Raw genomic sequence first — 16,541 nt, forward strand, 5'->3', positions numbered from 1 at the left:
ATATATATATATATATATATATATATATATATACACACACACATATGTATATATATAAAATATATAAATGAAATATTATTCAGCCATAAAAAAGCATGAAATATTGCCATTTGCACCAACATGTATGGAGCCAGCAGTTGTAATGTTAAGCAAAATAAATCAGAAAAAGGGGAGCGGAGGTGGAGAAGGGAGGTTAAATAGAGGGCAGGTGGGGGAGGGATGGGTTAAACAGGTGATGGGGATTAAGGAGGACACTTATGATGAGCGCCGAGTGATATATAGAATTGTTGAATCTCTAGATTGTATACTTGAAACTAATATAACACTGTATGTTAACTAACTGGAATTAAAATAAACTTAAAAAAAAGAAGACTGACTTTCCTATAATTCAATTCCATTGATTTTGGCATTTCTATTCTATTTCTAGTACAAAGTTAAAATTTAAACTGTTCAATGATAGTCTCCTTCTTTCACATAATGTCAAATTGTCTCAAGATATAACTATATATTTCTCAAACCACAATTTTTGGTGTGTGGGTGGGAAAAAATAAAATATTGTTTACAACAGTTACTTTAAAAGCTACTTTCTTTCACTAGTGGCATGATGTGTTTTTGCAATTTGTTTAAATATATATATATATTAAAGAAAGCATGCATTTTTATGGAAATATATATTTTGCCTTCTTATTTTTCAAAAACATCGAAATGCATTTACTTTAAAGAAATGAAAAACATTTTTAAATTTATCACTCTCTTTAAAACAACAAATAGAAATTGTGAAAGAAAAACAATCTCACCCACATTACAGTAAATTTAGTTAGCAAGAAGGTGGAGTTTTACAGTAATAGCTTTTAAGCAGATTATCTAATTTTAAAATAGTGCACATTGCACTTTGTGTGAAACCGAGATGGAAGAATACATTTCAATTTGTTTAAATGCCTTTAACAGTGAGGTTTTTCAGTGCTCAATTTAATTTTGCATTTAATACCTTTTTGCTAAATTCTTTCTCTCATTTTTTTCATGGTCTCATTTTTTTTAAATATCATTTTTGAAAGAACCTTTCTTTGCTAGGGAAGAAAATGTTTAAGCCATCTTTGCCACTGATTAAGAAAGAATTTAACTGTATCAGCCCCATAAATAAGCCTGCAGAAACCAATTTGTAACCTCTGGTTGCTAAAGACCCTGCTGCTGCATTTCCCAACAGCCTAGGCAGTCTGCTAAATTGAGAGGATCAGTAATTTTTATTTAGGAAAAACAAGGGCAGGTCAGCAGTGATTGCATCCCACGTTCAGGGTGGTGGCAATTAGGTTGTAGTGATTTGGCTGCCTGTTTGATTGGAATTCTCAGTGTGTGGTTTGGTAGCAGCACATCTGCTTTTAGGACTCCCTATTAGATGTATCTAATGTGTTTTGACCAATTGTTGAACTGCTGGATGGCTATTTATTCAAAGCTACATTCAACATGCAAAAAACTGTGTGAGTGCTCTAAATTCGATGGCTTCAGACTTGCAACAGAATAGGAATACTTTTGAGCTCTCTGGTCAGAAACTTTCCATCAGTACATTCATTATTATTGATCCTTTGAACCAAAAATACTTGTTCATCTCACTTCTTTTTCTATTTTGGGCTTATTTTTCCAGATAGAGTTTTACTAGACACTGAGGTTACTTCTGTCTTTCACTTTTTCTATTTCAAATCTATCTTCACTTTGAAACAAAGCCATTCATTCCTGAAAACAATGTGTACACAGACATAATACTGTTTTGTCAATTGTTCAGATTTTGTCCTCTGCATTAATTCACATGATGATACCAAAGCAATTTTATCCAGTTTGAGAAATTGACCCAAATTCAAATGCTGATCAGAAAAAGCTCTTAAAATTCATTTAGTAAAATGCTCCCTACCCCACACTTTATTTTTTCCCCAGATAAGAAAACTGAGAGCCATAAAAAATTAGTGAATTTCTTTGGACACAGATAGATGTGGCATTTTAATCAAGGAGTTTTAGTTTATGAATTTTTTTATATAAGGAAACGTTCTTTTAGGTGGAAATTGAAATAAAACATTCATGAGAGTAATCTAGTTTACCTGTGCAACCAGTCCCAACTTTTCTATTTCATTTCTGTATAAACATATACAGATGCTAGAGACTTGTAAATTTTATATTTTGGTAGCCAAAACTCATATGCACCCTTCTTTCTTATAGGTTTATTTTGCCATACCATGAAAATAATTAGCCATGGGGACATGGACATCTTGCACTTTACATTAGAGAAAAATCACAGTCTTTGCATTTATTTTATGTTGATGGAAATGAGAGAGCTTTAAATTGTCGATGTACCAATAGAGGGGTGACTTTTATTCATAATTTTTATAGATTTCCTTTTTTTATATAATTAATCCTATTTCTAATGATTAGAAATTGTATCTCTTATCTTAGGAAACTGAGCTATGGAGATGGGAAGGGTTTTGTGCCTATCAAATCTATGCATATACCTTTTAACTATTGAAAATCACAGTGGTATTTAGGTCATCTGTTTTTCATAGTCATACTTTTTTCTTTCTTTTTTCCAATTACCTAGACTGATCTTAAACAACAGCAGAAGAAAGTGTTGGGAATCAAGACCAGAGATTATAAAGGCTGATATAAAGAGCCATAATTATTCAAATAATCCAGATGAGAAGTGAAGATCTAAACTAAAATCAGAGCCATAGAAATGGAGAGGAAGAAATAGATAAAATAAATATTTTTTACCCATAATCAGTAAACTGAGAGAAGTTCTCTGTGGTGAATAAAAGTAAAATCTCAAATGTTTCAGGTCTGAGTTCTGCAAATGGGCATATGTCTTTCAAGGTACAATGGTTAAGTGCGTAGACAGTCCTTTCAGATTCCAGCTCCAGTATTTATCAGTTGCATGAATTGATGTAAGTAACTTTGCTTCTTTGTGTATCAGTTTCATTTTCCAAAATGGTGATATTAATATCTTTCTTTTGTGTTTGTAGAGTACTTAAATAAGATATTACAAGTGCCAGGCACAGAATAAATGTTATCTATTGTTACTTTTCACTGAGACAGAGAATGCAGGAACAGATAAATGGAACAAAGGTGATTGAAAATTTCACACGTTGAATTGGGAATGTCTTTGGCACATCTGTGTATAAATGTCTGATAGTAAGCATAATACACATGTTTGGGGGCTATACATTTGGATTTATCAGTAATAGGTTATTTCTGAAACATGGAGTCATTGTAAGAGAGGCTATAGAATAAGAAAGGCAAAGGGAAATTACATGAATTCATTGTAAGAAATGGTATAGCATAAGAAAGGCAAAGTGTCAAAGATGAAGTACTGAGGAAACATGATATAACACATATTTAAGAAGGACTAATCAGAGTGATAGGAAGAAAGCTAGAGGAAAACAATGTCATAGAAGTCAGGAGATAAGTATTAAGATGGTAGTGGTAACAGTAGTTGGCAGAACCAAATACTAAATGACACAGGTAAAATAACTGAAATTTAAATCTGTATTATAATTGTCAACATCAGATATAGCAGTCCATGCCAGGAATCTCTAAGGAAATGTTTAACGGATGAAGAGAACATTTGGAAGTAGAGTTAGTAAAGGTAAACCAATATTTTTGAAAGGACATGACTGAGAAGAGAAGAATGGAGAAAAATTATAACTACATAGAATATGAAGCTTACAAGTGTTTCATTTGTTTGCTTTCTTTTTTCTTTAAAGCTGTCCTTAAAGTTCTTTTCAGTGTAATTATTTTGTAGATACTACAGTTGCAGTTTAACAAAACAAAATATCGTTTTTTAACAAAATATCCTTTTGTAAGTATGATAATTGGCACACCGTCCAACACAACGGAGATTGTTGCTCTTTCAAATATTAGTAGTCTTTTCTTCCCCATGGGAAACTTGTCTTAATTAAACTATCCACTAAGTATGAAGTGAATGTATCAATTTCCCATTTCAAAAAATATTTGTGCAGTTCATGGAATCCTGGTCACATTTCTTAAACATACATAAGTATCTTGTGCTACTATTCAATATCTACATGGTTAACTCACATTTTCTGGTGGGGCATCATCTGCTGTGATGCTTAAATGGTGATAACACTGGTGTTCAGCAGGAAATCAACCTTAGAACTGTTAGCCACGCCCGTGAGTCAGGAACATCACTGAGTTAAGCATGGTGGTAACACTGCGTTCACCATCTAGCTGTCAACAAACTACCACTTGTGAGTCTCACATGTCAAGGAAAGGGATACAAATTTGTCTTAGAAAACAGAGATGTCACTAATGTATCCACACTGTTGGCCCTAAACTGCCCTGGTTCTTATCAAAAGAATTAGTAAATTAGTATGTTTTGAAATATCTATTTCTGTATATTATTTGAAAGATATGCAATGTGAATAACAGCGGGTGTGCTGCCAGCTACCAGTTATGAATATCTAATATTGTAGCTTATTTTAGACCTACGTGCTAGCAAGAATCTGAAATGATCACACTTTCTTTCAAATAAGTAAATAAATCTTTAAAAATAAAGGGGGGTTGTCTGGGTGGCACAGTCGGTTAAGTGTCCAACTCTTGGTTTCAGTGCAGGTAGTGATCTAAGGGTCGTGAGACTGAGCCCTGTGTTGGGCTCTGTGCTCAGCAGGAAGTCTGCTTGAGTTTCTCTCTCCCTCTCCCTCTGTCCCTCTCCACTGCATTTGCTCTCTCTGTGTCAAATAAATAAATAAATCTTAAAAGAAAAAAGAATCTTGTACCTCTGAAACAAATAATACATTATATGTTAAAAAAAAAAAAAAAAAGAAGAAGAAGAAGATAGCAGGAGGGGAAGAACTAAGGGGGGGAAATCGGAGGGGGAGACGAACCATGAGAGACGATGGACTCTGAAAAACAAACTGAGGGTTCTAGAGGGGAGGGGGGTGGGAGGATGGGTTAGCCTGGTGATGGGTATTAAAGAGGGCACGTTCTGCATGGAGCACTGGGTGTTATGCACAAACAATGAATCATGGAACACTACATCAAAAACTAATGATGTAATGTACGGTGATTAACATAATAATAAAAATTTAAAAAAAATAAAAAATAAAAAAAAGAATCTGAAATGATGCTTCGTAAAGCATGTTCCATCCCACAATTTAGACAGGACTACATCTCCTCCTACTTCTTACTTATTTATTTAATTTTTTAAAAAGATTTTATTTATTTATTTGACAGAGAGAGAGCACAGCACAGGATGCTGCAGGGAGAAGCAGGCTTCCTGCTGAGCAGGGAGCCCCATGCGGGGCTTGATCATAGGACCCTGGGATAATGACCTGAGCCGAAGGCAGATGCTTAACCAACTGAGCCACCCATGTGCCCCTACTCCTACCTTTTAAATACAGACAAATGAGGATCTAGGCTTTCTGATTCTTTGGCAATGCTCTATAGTTAATTGTCAGAAGCATGTCATCTTGCTGCTATATACTCACTAATCCTTTTCCAACCCAATTTTTTGGACAAAGTAGATTATTATTATTAATATAGAAGCCATTAATAGGAATTTCATTAATAAGGAACTCTGTTCATCAGGGTTGGGAAAAAGAAGGTCTAGAATGGAGGAAAAGGACTGTTGGGTTAGTCTAGAGTTTTCAATTAGAAAGATAGTGAGAATGCAGGAAGGCCATGGTAATAAGGGTTTTGGTTAGAGGGTATGAAGATGTCGACCTCAGGTCAACTCAGAAGTAGGAAGAGGGGAGGAGACTGAAAAAGACTTGGGGAAGAGTCAGAGGCAGGAACTTATAGTTATGCTGAAGAAATGATTTAGAGGAAGGAGTAGAGGTTGAATAACAGGAAATAATTGTAAGAAAGAATTTCAGTGAGGTATAGAGTTAGTTTTAGTTTAATCTGTGGATTGAGGCCAATTGCTTTCATGATTATATTTTACAGTCTGGTATGGAAGCATTATGTCATATTTATCTTTTAATTACACATATATTCTACTAGGTAATGTATCTTTAATATTGTTCACAGAATTATTACTAGAGGCTAAAGAACTTTCAAAGGCAGTGCACATACTTTTTTATATTTTCACTTTTTTCCTATTATTGAATACCTTTATAACTCTCAGAAATTCCCTCTTTTCTATAATATGTTTCATGATAGAGAAGTCATACTTTATAAATTTTCCCCTTTCACCATATTATGGTTCTCCTAAACTATTGATGTTTATAACATTTTTTAAAACATTTTTATTTTTATTTGAGAGAGAGAGAGAGAGGCAGAGGGACAGGGAAAGACGAGAATCCCAAGCAGAATCCCTGCTGAGCATGGAGCCCTACAGGGGTCTCCATCTCATGAGGACTTAATTTGTAACATTGATGCTCATGGAATTTTCTTTAAATGATTAGTACATACAAAGAATGGTTAATGATCTCCTAAATTTATAATGGCAGATCTTATGTAAATCATGGCTCAAACACAAATAGCATATTTTTAAATAACATACTTGATCTTGTGCATGTGTATGAGAGTCTGTTATTCATTTCTTTCTGTGAATACTCAAAGCAAAATATGAAGTATTAGAAAATGATAACAATACAACACAAAAGAAATACAACAAAAAGAAACAACATGAAGTCCAGTTTCAAAGAACAGAGGAAAAACCCAAGCTCTTCTAAGAATAACTTGAGTAACATTGGGCAGTGATTCAATGTGCTTGAGATGCATTTTTCCTAACCTTTAAACAGGAAGGATTCTGTCAAAGATACTTACCTCAAAGTTAACTGCATATTATAAATCTCAGAAAAATGTTTTTTTAAAAGACATAATAACTTGTGAATCGGCTTCTAGAAAGAAAGGGTAAGAGTATCCTCATGCATAATTTTGAACACCAGCATTATTAAATATTGCTTTATTCTATGAAATGTGCATACTTTAGGGAAAAGGGCTCCTTTAGGGAAATGTGAAGTGTGTACCACAAAAAGCTCAAAATTATACTCAGTTCTTACACATGCTGTATTCGTTAATGGTAATAAATGTTTAAGATGTTCAAGAACAGAGAAGTAAAAATATAGATCAAATTTAAAAGCTATTTTAAATCTTACTTAAAGTTAAATTGCACAATTTAAATTCTAATATAAAAGATGTTTGATAATGTTGAGTACCCATGAAATATCTAAGAAAGTTCCTTTTTTCTAAACTTCTAAATATATTCCTATATCTAGATAAAAGTTTAATAACTTTTTGACTTATTTACATGAGAACATTGATTCTAAGTCTGCCTGGGGTACATTGGGTTAGGAGTGTGAAAAGTAGAATTCTTTAGGATTTGCTACTGGCTTTTTAAAAATGTCAGTTTCACATTTTGACAATATGTAGACTATCTTTCTCATTCCTTCCTTCTAAAATTCTCTTCCCCTTTATCTAGCATATGTGATTCGTAAACACAGGTAGCATATTATTGGAGTTAGAATGAAAGGCTCTGAGTCAGGCTGCCTGCATTTAAATCTCATCTCTACCATTTACTGACTAGCAGACTTTGGGAAAGTAGCTCAAAATTTCTGTTGCAGTTTCCTCATCTGAAAGGAAGGGAAATTAACAGTAGTTTCTTCCTCATTAGTTTGCATTTAATCATGAAAAGAAATGATCAACATTATATATATATATATATATATGTGTGTGTGTGTGTGTGTGTGTGTATATATATCTGGTACACAGTAACTACTCAATGTTATTTTGTTTAGTTTGCAAGTTTAGCAGAGGGTTATATCAATACCTTGTAAGATTTTAACATTATCCATTAAAGGCATGCAGAAAATAAAATAGGTGCGATATGGTTTTCTTTAGTCCTGAGCAAGAACTGTTTGTCAAATAAGACAAACTAACAGTTCCTTCCCTTCAAAACCAAAAGTCATTTCTTGGTCACTCAATGGAGTTTTTGACATTAACCATTTCAGATATAGTGTATAGTAGCAAGACTCACCAATTAACTAAGTAGTCAAAACAGATATATGTTTCCCTGCTAAGTAGTTAGAACTGTACTAGATTCTGACTTTCTGAATACACACAGAAGTATAGAGCATGATTTCTGTTCTAATGAACTAAACGTTTAGTTGAGCAAAGAAGGCACATATGTGAAAAATATATGATGGAGTATGTATTAATATTGGAACAAGTGTCTGAATCCAAAACAAATTATGGTTCCATAAATTAGCTTAGTTTAGAGTTTGGTTTAGAAAGAATGAATAATGTTTGGATAGGTAGCAAGGGGACATTCTAAGAAGAAGGAAATGTAAAAAGGTTGAGTGTGTGTAGGAGGGGGCATTTGGATCAGATGTGAGAGGTCATAATGAACCCTAAATACCCACTTCTTTGTGGTCAGTAAATGACAGAAGTTTTGCATATTTCTCTTTGGATCTCAGGAGCAAATGGCCAAGTAATCATTAAACAGTTGATGGAAACACCTGATCTTTGTTACCCAATTCAATTTTACGTTGCTAAATGTGCGATTTTAACTGAAATATTTAATTATATATGACTTTTCTTTGAGCTTCGCTTATCTGGTCAATAGTCAGCTATTGATTTGTAGATTTTCTATCCTGATATAGTAAAGGTTTTTGATATACATTGTTTATTATAGTTATGGCCTCAAATACTTTATGTTTAGTGCTATGCTGTTATTTTGAAAGTTGTTAACTGTTCTAGAGTACAACAGTCACTTGAATGTGGTATAAGAGTTCTATATCTAATAACCATAATTTGATAGATGGTGTTTTCTGAATCTATGAGAAAACATATCTGAATAAAAAAAGTTGTGAGTGGCTTATTTTCTTATGCAACACAAAAGAGAAAAAAACAGATTTAGAGATCATATATAGAAATAAATAATATGTTTTAATAAGGTAAACTGCCATTTAAAAAAAGAAAATGGATTTATGGTTAATCAAATTAATATCCTATAGCATGAATTTTTATATCAGAGAAAAATTTAAAAATTGTATTCATTCTTTAAATGTAATGGGTTATAGTACTTTGTATCAAGGAAACCCTTCTGATGGTATTATTTCTGAGCATTAATTAGTTTCATTAATCTTTAAGGTGTCTTTTACTGTGCTCCTTTTTTTATCTCATCAGGTGACTTAGATTTATCTCACCAGCATCAAATAGCTACCAAAAAATGTGAATTCAAAATGTGTTTCCCCCTTTATTTTTTCCTTTTAGGGAAATCCTGAGGGGTTTGACACTTTTCATCCTCCAGCCATTAATCATCTTGTAGGGAAAGGCTATACATTGGTAAGTCTCACTCATTCTAATTGCTCTTTTTAAAGGCTTGATTGTAATACAAAACAAGGAGGATTAAAGACATGTTAACATCATTGCTTGGCTAAGTAGAAAATACTTTTTTTTCAAACAAAATTTGTAACATCAGAATTTTGCTTTGTTTTTAATTAATCTGCTAATAGGAATACTACCAAAAACTATAGTTGTAAAATTAAAATTATGTGGAGAATGGAAACTAGTACTTGTTTTAAATTCTAAAATAGTGGTGGTATTACTTATAGATAATTTTTATTTTTTTATTTTTTAAAAATATTATATTTATTTTTTAAAGAGAGTGGGCACAAGCGCGGGGGAGAGGGGCAGAGCGAGAGGGAGAAGCAGACTCCCTGCTGAGCAGGGAGCGCAACACTGGGCTGGATCCCAGGACCAGAGATCATAACTTGAGCCAAAGACAGACGCTTAACTGACTGAGCCACCCAGGCGCCCTTATAGATAATTTTTAAAGATATTTTATTAACTGACACCATGGTCCACAAGCACTCATTGAATGAGAATCCATGAATAAGTCTGAGGCTGCAGTCAAATAAAAGATAATAAGTTCTAAAAATAAAAAAAATAATAAATTCTGTCAATTTTGGTAATACGTAATATTTATTTTGCATGTTGAAATTCAATTGTAAAGTTAAATAATTCTTAGGTAGTTTATGCCATAAAACCAAATACATGCTTTTTTTGCTTCAATTTATTATTATTCTTCTCTATATAAGTGGCATTAATGTATCCTGGTTTCTTGTTTCTGAACAACCCTCCCCTCAACTATCCTATCAAGCTTTTTCTTTCTTTATCTTAAACACACACACACACACACACACATACTCACACGCACACTCATGCCTTAAAATATCCTTTGTATTTTATATGTTATACTTAAGTTTGAATTTATGTGTTATATTTAGGTCGCAATTAATTAATTTGAATTTTTCCAATTTTTCTACAGTTTTTGAAGTTTTTCTCATGCTCTCACATGCTTTGGAGCTGTGATCTTCAAATATTTTCGATGGAACAGTCCATCAGTTAAAAATGTTAAATATACACTCCAATATATGCACATTATTTATAAATTACATAATTTATCACTATCATTATAGATAAACAATAGTAAAAATATGAAATGCTCACAAAAGAAATTTTAAAAGATGTGACAATGTATATATTCTCTCTGTGTATTTGGTCTTTCTCTATATATATTCTAGTGGAACTTTGGGAAACCTAGTTCTAGAAATCCTTTGCTTTCTTCTATTTCCATATAATCTCAGAAGTTGTATTGGGTATTCAAAGGCTCTAACAAACCTCATTTTAAGCATTAGATTGAATAGATACGGGGTATACTGCAAGTCAGTGAGTGTGTTTATACATTTATGCACCCAAACGTGTGTATGCATGGTGATGCCGTAGATAGGATTGGCTGGATCAAGAGTTCAAAGTGGCTTAGAGTCACATCCAATGATCCGATCTGAATATTCCTCTTCTGGAAAGGTTAGGGAATGAAATAATTCAGAGGGGCTGTTATAGAGGAAAAAAGAACCAAATAAATAGGAAGGAAGGATAACTTGTGTCATATGGAATACCTCCAAAGATATCTTGTCAAGTTGATATTTCAGCAGAAATAGATTCACACCATTTATTGTCACTGTCTGATAGAATTCCTTAGTCATGCATACGCTTGCCAATTTTTTTTTCCCCAATAGAGTCCTCAGTGGTGAGCCACCAGATATTATACTATGAAGATATGAGGGGAAGATTAAATGGTTAGAGTGAAAATCATTTAACCCACGTTGTTTCTGCATGTGTGAACCAAAAACCCCATAGGAGTTGTTTTTCACAATGTACCTGTAACTTCCTTTGACTGTTGTGTATAAATCAAGAGCTTCCCACCCCTATCCCTTACCACAGGAGCTCATATTTAACCTGAGTCAAGCCTCCATTCAAATCTGAAGCCAGGCAGGGAAGTGGTGAGATATTCAATGACAGATTCAGGATTTATCAGACTAGCTAGCTTTCATTAAATCTTTAATATAAAAGCCTTCATAATTGCTGATTCCATTTATTTGAGCCCTCTTCTAATTTAAAAGCCTAACACTGTTGAACCGGTTAAGGAATCCATTTAAATGCTGTTATCCAGGAACCAATTCTCTACCTCTTATCTTTGAAAATTTCATGCCAAATATCATGCTGAAATACAGATGTGTTGTGTCTACATCATTCCTTTAATGTACTGGTTTAGTAAACTCTCATAAAAAAATAAGAAATAAGATGAGGCTTATCTGACACAACTCAGTAAATCCCTAATGACTTATTAATTATGGCTTTCTTCACAGGACTCCCATTTGATAGATAATTCCTTTATTATTTTTTTAAAGATTTTATTTATTTATTTGACAGAGACACAGCGAGAGAGGGAACACAAGCAGGGGGAGTGGGAGAGGGAGAAGCAGGCTTCCCGCGGAGCAGGGAGCCCGATGTGGGACTCGATCCCAGGACCCTGGGACCATGACCTGACCTGAAGGCAGACGCTTAACGACTGACCCACCCAGGCGCCCCTAGATAATTCATTTAAATTCAAGGATATTTGGGGGATCAAATTCTACCTCATCAAGTCATAGTACATGTATTCTAGCTTATCTAAAAAACAAAAACAAATAAACACTCACTATTACCTGGCATTAGGCTCTCTATCCTTGGGCTCTAGTATTTCTTTATGACTTGATCTAGAGAAAAATAAAGGACAGCAATCAGTTTTGCTGTTTCATTCTGGATTGAATTTTTCTTGTTTTTTGTTCTGAGCAGTCAACCACTTCATAAAGGTGTCTGAGTTGTTAGATGTTGAGAGAAAAATGGGGAAAAAAAGAAAGTTAATTTGCTACCTTCCCAGAACACAGGTGAAGTTTTAAGCAACTTTGTATTCAAAATTGCTGGTAAAAAAATCACAAATCAGAATCCAAGTGTGAAGATGAGGAGGAGTGTGGGTCTAACAAGGTGGTTGGTTTGTCTCTGCATAAACCATGTGCAGTGTTTATGAAATAGGGACCCACTTCTCAAACTTTCAAGATTTTCTTAATTGGAATTTTTTTAATTGGGTAGACTTCCCATTGCAACTTCCCTTCTTCCTTACCCATCACCAGGCCCTCATTAACCCTTTTCTTTTCTGTAAGTCCTCCCTTATCCCAGATATGCCTTTCAAGAGTTAATATTCGCTCAATAACTTATTTTGTTTCCTTTCTTTTCAGTCCATAGCTTTCATGCCTGAACTCATCTACTCTTGTAGCTTCAGGGATTATTTCTATCTAGTGACACTCAAATCAATATGTCCTCTTAAGATCTCGTTCTTGAGAATCATATCAGCATTATCTATTTGATAGCACATTAGCTTCTCAACTTCCAATATATTAAAACTGAACTCACAATATTTTTCCACATATTTACTTTTCTCTTTCCCGTTTCTACAAAAAGTGCCATCTACCCAGTTTCACAAAAAGAAACCTGGAAAATATCTTGGATTCCTCTCTCAACTCTCTTATTATACCATCCATGAAGTCTTGTTAATTCTACTTCTGGACAGGTGAGGAATGTCACAGGAAGTAAGAAAAAGTGTAACATGTATTTTTAAAACCCTATGAAACACTTCAGTGGAAACTAAATTCATTAAGAGAAACAAAATGATCATCGTAGTCTAAAACTAGTAGTCTAAAAAGATAATTCATCCCTAAGCAAAAGCTAATGCCATAGTATTTTATCATTAAGTTCATTGTATTTTTACTATAAACTCCAATCTCTTTAATTTTATTTCATTAATACCATAACATTTCTTGCCCATAATATATATGCATGTATCTTTATAGAGCCATTATATATTATTTCCCAATAACCATGGCAAGTTTAATGTTCAAAAATTTCCATTAGGTGATAAAAATCAGTGAGAAAATAATTATGTACCATAACTGCTTCCACATGTTGTAATTTAAAAAATTTATTTTGGGGGGCACCTGAGTTGCTCAGTTGGTTAACCGTCTGCCTTCGGCTCAGGTCATGATCCCAGGGTCCTGGGGTTGAGCCCCGTGTTGGCTCCCAGCTCAGCGGGTGGTCTGCTTCTCCCTCTCTTCCCTGTTTGTGCTCTCTCTCGCTATCTCTGTCACTCTCTGTCTCTCTCTCAACTAAATAAAAAAATCTTCCCTTTATTATATTAAATTTTTTATTTTAATTCGAGTATAATTAATAGTGTTACATTAGTTTCAGGTGTGCAATATAGTGATTCAACAATTTTATACATCGTTACTTAATTCTCATCATGATTTAAGTGTACTTACTCTTAATCCCCTTCACTTATTTCACCCATCTGCCTGCTTGCCTCCCCTCTGATAGGCTGTATTTTAAATGAGTACTCTCAGCTAAAGTTACTGTTTTATTTTGTATTTTTTTAAATTTTTAATTATTATGTAAATCACCATACATTACATCATTGGTTTTTGATGTAGTGTTCCATGATTCATTGTTTGCGCATAACACCCAGTGCTCCATGCAGAACGTGCCCTCTTTAATACCCATCACCAGGCTAACCCATCCTCCCACCCCTCTCCCCTCTAGAACCCTCAGTTTGTTTTTCAGAGTCCATCATCTCTCATGGTTCGTCTCCCCCTCCGATTTTCCCCCCTTCATTCTTCCCCTCCTGCTATCTTCTTCTTTTTTTTTTTCTTAACATATATTGCATTATTTGTTTCAGAGGTACAGATCTGAGATTCAACAGTCTTGCACAGTTCACAGTGCTTACCAGAGCACATACACTCCCCAGTGTCTATCACCCAGTCACCCCATCCCTCCCACCCCACCCCCCACTCCAGCAACCCTCAGTTTGTTTCCTGAGATTAAGAATTCCTCATATCAGTGAGGTCATATGATACGTCTTTCCCTGTTTGAATTATTTCGCTCAGCATAATACCCTCCAGTTCCATCCACGAGGTTGCAAATGGTAAGATCTCATTCCTTTTGATGGCTGCATAATATTCCATTGTATATATATACCACTTCCTTATCCATTCATCTGTCGATGGACATCTTGATTCTTCTCACAGTTTGGCTATTGTGGACATTGCTGCTATAAACATTGGGGTGCAGGTACGCCTCTGGATCCCTACATTTGTATCTTTGGGGTAAATACCCAGTAGTGCAATTGCTGGATCCTATGGTAGCTCTATTTTCAACTTTTTGAGGAACCTCCATACTGTTTTCCAGAGTGACTGCACCAGCTTGCATTCCCACCAACAGTGTAGGAGGGTTCCCCTTTCTCTGCATCCCTGCCAACATCTGTCATTTCCTGACTTGTTAATTTTAGCCATTCTGACTGGTGTGAGGTGGTATCTCATTGAGGTTTTGATTTGGATTTCCCTGATGCCGAGCGATGTTGAGCACTTTTTCATGTGTCTATTGGCCAATTGGATGTCTTCTTTGCAAAAATGTCTGTTCATGTCTTCTGCCCATTTCTTGATTGGATTCTTTGTTCTTTGGTTGTTGAGTTTGATAAGTTCTTTATAGATTTTGGATACTAGCCCTTTATCTGATATGTCATTGCAAATATCTTCGCCCATCCTGTCAGTTGTCTTATGGTTTTGTTGACTGTTTCTTTTGCTATGCAAAAGCTTTTTATCTTGATGAAGTCCCGATAGTTCATTTTTGCCATTGCTTCCCTTTGGCGATGCCCCATCGCCTTTGGCGATGTTTCTAGGAAGAAGTTGCTGCAGCTGAGTTCGAAGAGGTTGCTGCCTGTGTTCTCCTTTAGGATTTTGATGGACTCCTGTCTCATATTTAGGTCTTTCAACCATTTGGAGTCTATTTTTGTGTGTGGGGTAAGGAAATGGTCCAGTTTCATTCTTCTGCATGTAGCTGTCCAATTTTCCCAACACAATTTTTTGAAGAGACTGTCTTTTTTCCATTGGACATTCTTTCCTGCTTTGTCAGAGATTAGTTGACCATAGAGTTGAGGGTCCATTTCTAGGCTCTCTATTCTGTTCCATTGATCTATGTGTCTGTTTTTGTGCCAGTACTATACTGTCTTAATGATGACAGCTTTGTAATAGAGCTGGAAGTCCAGAATTGTGATGCCTCCAGCTTTGCTTTTCTTTTTCAGCATTCCTCTGGCTATTCGGGGTCTTTTCTGGTTCCATAAAAATTTTAGGATTATTTGTTCCATTTCTTTGAAAAAAGTGGATGGTATTTTGATGAGGATTGCATTGAATGTGTAGATTGCTCTAGGTAGCATTGACATCTTCACAATATTTGTTCTTCCAATCCATGAGCATGGAACGTTCTCCCATTTCTTTGCATCTTCCTCAATTTCTTTCATGAGTATTTTATAGTTTTCTGAGTACAGATTCTTTGCCTCTTTGGTTAGATTTATTCCTAGATATCTGACGGTTTTGGGTACAATTTTAAATGGGATCGACTCCTTAGTTTCTCTTTCTTCTGTCTTGTTGGTGTATAGGAATGCCACTGATTTCTGTGCATTGATTTTACATCCTGCCACTTTACTGAATTCCTGTATGAGTTCTGGCACTTTTGGGGTGGAGTGTTTTGGGTTTTCCACATAAAGTATCATATCATCTGCAAAGAGTGAGAGTTTGACTTCTTCTTTGCCAATTTGGATGCCTTTGATTTCTTTTTGTTGTCTGATTGCTGAGGCTAGGACTTCTAATACTATGTTGAATAGCAGTGGTGATAGTGGACATCCCTGCCGCATTCCTGCCCTTAGGGGGAAAGCTCTCAGTTTTTCCCCATTGAGAATGATATTCGCTGTAGGTTTTTCATAGATGGCTTTTATGATATTGAGGTATGTACCCTCTATGCCTATACTCTGAAGAGTTTTGATCAAGAAAGGATGCTGTCCTTTGTCAAATGCTTTTTCTGCATCTATTGAGAGGATCATATGGTTCTTGTTCTTTCTTTTGTTAATGTATTGTATCACGTTGATTGATTTGTGGATGTTGAACCAACCTTTTAGCCCAGGGATAAATCCCACTTGGTCGTGGTGAATAATCCTTTTAATGTACTGTTGGATCCTATTGGCTAGGATTTTGGTGAGAATTTTTGCATCCATGTTCATGAGGGATATTGGTCTGTAACTCTCCTTTTTGATGGGGTCTTTGTCTGGTTTTGGGATCAAGGTAATGGTGGCCTCATAAAATAAGTTTGGAAGTTTTCCTTCCATTTCTATTTTT

The 16,541-nt window shown here is 34.8% G+C and overlaps 1 protein-coding gene across 48 annotated transcripts in view; it reads left to right on the top strand.

Moving 5' to 3' along the window:
- Positions 1-16,541, top strand: part of PTPRD (protein tyrosine phosphatase receptor type D) — a 2,332,398-nt gene that overhangs the window by 571,724 nt on the left and 1,744,133 nt on the right. For all 48 annotated transcript variants that reach the window (XM_032392357.1, XM_032392358.1, XM_032392356.1 and 45 more), the window contains one exon: positions 9,217-9,288. The gene's annotated coding sequence lies outside the window, so the exon portion shown is untranslated. The remainder of the gene's footprint in view (positions 1-9,216; positions 9,289-16,541) is intronic.

This window comes from Phoca vitulina, unplaced genomic scaffold (genome assembly GCF_004348235.1).
Source record: "Phoca vitulina isolate PV1807 unplaced genomic scaffold, GSC_HSeal_1.0 scaffold67, whole genome shotgun sequence".
Lineage (NCBI taxonomy): Eukaryota > Metazoa > Chordata > Mammalia > Carnivora > Phocidae > Phoca > Phoca vitulina.